A 5,179-nucleotide genomic window follows, 5' to 3' on the forward strand; every position below is an offset into this window, starting at 1 on the left:
CATGCTTGGGAATGGAATTGCTAGGTCACGGATACGTGTTCATTTTTAGTAGATATTGCTGAACAGTTTTCTAAAGAGGCTAGACCAATTGACCTTTCTACCAGCAACGCATGAAAAACCAATTGGTCCACATTTTTGCCACTATTTGGTATTGCTTCTTTTTTGTTTTTTTCATTTTAGTAATTTCTGGTGTTCAATGTTATCTCATTATTGTTTTAATTTACATTTCCCTAGTGACTAATGAAGTGAAGCAACTTTTCATGTTTATTGCCCATTTGCAAATCATCCTATGAAGTACCTGTTCATGTCTTTCTGTCCATTTTCCCATTGGTTTGTTTTTTTCATATTGATTTATTCTAGTCCCTTATATATACTGGAGATGATTCCTTTTTTAGATATTTTCAACTATTCTGTGGTTTGCTTTCCATTCTCTTAATGGTGTTTTTTGGATGAACAGAACTATGAATTTTAATGTAATCCAAATATTCATTTTTTTCCTCTTTATTATTAGCACTCCTTTTATCCTGCTCAAATATCCTTTTATTTTTGACTTCTGTACTTCTAATAATGGTCTTCTCATCTTTCCAGTCAAGCAAGTTTGCCACTTTGATTTGTTTTTCTCCTCTGGTCCAATTTAATTAGTCACTATATCAATTTGCTGCTACGTTAGAATCAATTCTTACATACCTCTCATCCTTTCAGCCACCATCCCTGTTTAGGCTCCATTTAGCTCATCACAAAAGCTTCTGAGTCGCTCTTTCCACCTTTCATATCTCCTTTGGCCATATCCCTGCCATAGTGATTCTGCTAAAATACAACACAGTATTATTCCTTGGCTCAAAACATCCAAAAGTACCCCAGCATATTCAGAATGAAGCACAAACTCCTTGTCTACTATCCAAGACCTTCTAGAATCTGCCCTCATGGCTCACACGTGCTTTCACACAACCTTGCCCCTCTGGTGCTCCTCTGTTGTCTGGTGTTCCCAGTGTGCCTGCTTTCTTTCTCCGTGCTGTTATGTCTAGAGTTTCTGTATCCTCAGCAGCATTTCCTGGTGAGATGCTGCCATCCTTCCAGGCTCAGCTTAAGCACTGTTTTCTCTGTGAGGTCTTCCCATTACCTTCTCTCATATCATATTTGCTTCTTTTTAATACTATCTTGGACTACAGCTTTCTGTGTACATGTTTTGCTTTGGCAGTGTTTACATCATTTTATATTCCGAGTTTGAATTCTTCTGCATTTTCACAAGCACTTGGTATGTTCAGTCTTTTTAATCTTAGCCAAACTAATGTGTGTGTAGTGGTATCTCATTGTGGTTCTAATTTGCATCGTTATACATATGTCACAACTGATGACTAATGATGTTAAATATCTTTTCATGTATTGACGACTTATATCTATTCTTTGGTGAGAAGTCTCTGTTCATATCATTTTGAGTATCTAAGAGTTCTCTATATTTTGGATGCAAATCTTTTATCAGATAAATGTGTTGTGACTATTTTGTACCAGTATTTTATTTGCCTTTTTGTTTTCTTGCTGGTACCTTTCAAAGAGCAGAAGTGTTAAATTTTGATAAAGTTAAATCATTTATATCTTTTCTTTTATGGATAGTGCTTTTGGTGTCATATCTAAGAAATCTTTGCATGCCGTAAGTTCTCAAACATTTTTCCTTTTTTTCTAGAAGTTTCATAGTTTCAGGTTTCACATTAAGCTATGTGATACATTTTGAGTTAATTTTTGTAGATGATAGGCAGTAAGGATGATGATTATTTTTTAATATCGATAATTAGTGGATTGAACAACGTTTATTAACAAGACTTTCCTCTCCCCATTGAATTGCTTTGGTGTTTTTATCAAAAATCAATTGGCCTGTTTCTTGACTCTGTTCTGTTCCATTGACCTATATGCCTATCCCTAAGCAATACCAAACAGTCTGAATTATTGTAACTTTGTAGTAAATATTGAGATCGAGTAGAGTAAGTCCTTTATGTTCCTTGTTGGAAGTGCTTTGGCTATTTTAGGTTATTCGAATTTCCCTATAAATCTTAGAATCAGCTTGTCAATTTCTGCAAAATTTCTGTAGGAATTTTGAGCGGGATCATGTTGAATCTTGGGGAGAATTTGGGCAGCATTGCTATTTTAACACTTTAGCATTTTCTAATCTATGAACATGCTATATGTCTCCATTTATTTAAGTCAGAGAAATTAGAGTAGGAGACAAAATATTTTGTCATCAACATTAAACCGTCATGAGTCTCACAATTATTATTTAACTGTTGGTGTCAAAAGTTGGAAGAAAGTCTCCTCTTCTTTCTCTTTCTCCTCCTTCTCCTTTTTCCTTTTCTTCTTCTACATCTTTTTGCTTTTTTGAAAGCAAATTTATCACATGCTCAGGTTTTAAATCATATCCTACCTTTGTCCTCTTCCATTGTTCAGATTTTTACACTGTTTTGGTTTCTAAATATCTATTATATTTAGAAATGTGTAGACAAATGCAGCATGATAACACATTGTCCAGTATAGGAACATAAAACTGTAACTAGCATAGTGGACAATAGCCATTTGGACTGCCTTTTCCATTGGACTGCCATGAGAACCAAATGAGCTAAGCATGTGAGAAGCCATTCTAAAACTGCAAAGTGCTGTTATTCATGTTTTTATTTAAAAGAGGTGCCCAAATAACCCTTTTGTTTTATTTAATTGATGCAAATCATTCTTTCAGGTCAAACGCAAATGAAAAATCAAACTGTGGCGGAGACAGCTAGCTGACAATCCATGCTTCCTTTTTGCAGGGCAGCATACTGTTGGGAAGTGGCTGCCCAGCCAGAAATGACATTTCCCAGTCCCCATGCGTACAGGTGGGGCTGTGTGGCCAGTTCTGGTCTGTAGAATGTGAGCTGGAATGACAGGCACTTCCAGGTCGAGGTGGTTGAGTTTCCCATGTGCTTATTACCCTTCATGGTGACCTTAAGAGTCTCCTGCTAAAGAGGTGACAACCCAAGAAGGGAAGGAGCCTGGATCTCCAAGTCACCACTCGGAGAAGAGGAGCGCTACTCCACCAGGGGCATCTATATTGAACTTTGTATGAGACAGAATTAAATTTTAATATGTTAAACCACTGAGATTTTGGAGCTGTTTGTTGTAGCACATAGTCTAGTCTCATAAGTAACCGGTTTTGTTTTTTATGATAGGGACTTAGAGCCAAAGAAGCAGTAATAGCTTGAGTTTGTTTACTTCATAATCAGAGAAATAGACTAAAGTTAAACACTTACCTATAACCTTGGAAGCGGCCTCATCCAGTGAGCCATACAAACTTTCCTGGATTTTGTTCCAAAGAGTGAAAAGATATATGCTTTGGTATTTAATAGATCTGGCTTGGATTCTGGCTCTTCAGATCCTTGCCTGGTCCTATTCTCTTTGTGCATTTACCAGAGATTTTTATCTTAGTCCTTCTACTTATCCCCCCTCCAAGCATATGATTATTTCCATTCTCAGCCCCTCACCTGAGCTAGTGCTGGATCCACGCTGATACCTTCTTATTGAACTTCTCTACCTTTTCATATATAAGTAGCTCAGATCTAGATGATCAACACTAAACTTATCACCTTACCCAAATGTGCCTTTTTCTTGACTTCCCTATTTCTATTAATTGTGCTGAGAACATTCTATTACATCTACATTACTAATAAAAGATAATAATGACTTCAAATATTTCAGTGAAAGGAGAGACTAATATATATTGATGGTCATTTGGACCTAGGTTTCAGCCCTGTGTAATATATATGGATCTATTAAATGAACAATTTTAATAGTGGTTAAGTTGTTACTTGTAAGTAAGTAACTCTTACTTTTATTACTTGTGTTTGGAAGATATACAATAGACAGTAGACCCTTGGCATGTGTGGATTTCACATTTGTGGCTTGATTCTGCGTGTGTGATCTTGAAGACACACAACATAGAGTCATTTCCCAGGAATTTGAGTCTTGAGTCCTACGAAGTGGGTGAGCCCTGCTGACTACCTAGAATTCACCTCTGAAATCTGATTAGAGCTCTCTACTCATTAGGGTGCATTTAATAACTCTTATGAGGTAATGAAAATTCTATTTTTTGATGAAAAATAGCCTAGAAAAGAAAACCAACTTCTAGTGTTGATGGTGGAAGTGAAATGAAACAAAAGCAGTCTAAGAAAATTTTGGTTCTTATTCAGAATATAAGAATTCAATATAAATGAAAAAAATAGAACATCTAATTTTGTGAAAATATCAAACTCAGTAAACAAGTCTACCACATAATTTATAGAGAGATAGGAAAAATTGATTCATTAAACTGGTTCATCAAGTGTTTAAATAGGAATTTCTTTTATGAAATAAGATATTGATAAAATTTATAAATCAGTTTAGTTCTAATATATAGAGAACATATATAAACCTTGGCCACATTCATACTCACAGGGACTCACTTTTCCTAAATAGGTTTATCAAGTTCATTTCCCTAAAGAGGTGGATGTCTCCCAAACATGGATTCTAGAATCAGCCAATTTAGATTTTCTCCACCTTGTTACTCTTGAATTCTCTGTACCTGGCACATTGGTGAATGATTGAAGATTACTCCATAGATATGTACTGAAAAAGGGCAACTCTGAACTTTTTAAGTTGCTTTAGGTCAAAAATCCAAAAATCCTGCTCTTGAGGTAAAAAAAAAAAAGTAAATTGTTTTACAAAAAAACCTTGCTTTTTTTTTTTTTATATCTACCAACACCAACTTTTCTTGAATAACATATTAATTCACCTCTTCACTTTGGCCTTACAGGCATAACATATAAGTGTATATTAGTTAGTATCATAAACAAGTTTTTAGTCAAATGAAGTATATTTTCTTCAGAAATTTTACTGCAGAGTTCTTTTTTTTTTTTTTTTTGTCTTCTTTGTAGAATTCTGGTTGACTAGAGCAACAACTATATTCTTCATATTTTTTAATCAGGCTGGTATTCTTTTAATATTTTAAAAATTGAGGCGGGATGGCACCCAAAGAGTCTTGCCTCCTGATATTCACTCTCCTCCCACGTGGACTGACCTGGGTAACCACTAGGATCCTGTGGGTATGATGGTGCGTGACCTCTGAGGCTGAGTTATAAAAGAAGTCGTGGCTTCCGTCTCTCCCTTGGATTGTTGCTCTGGG

This window comes from Camelus dromedarius, chromosome 15 (assembly GCF_036321535.1).
Source record: "Camelus dromedarius isolate mCamDro1 chromosome 15, mCamDro1.pat, whole genome shotgun sequence".
Taxonomy (NCBI): Eukaryota; Metazoa; Chordata; class Mammalia; order Artiodactyla; family Camelidae; genus Camelus; species Camelus dromedarius.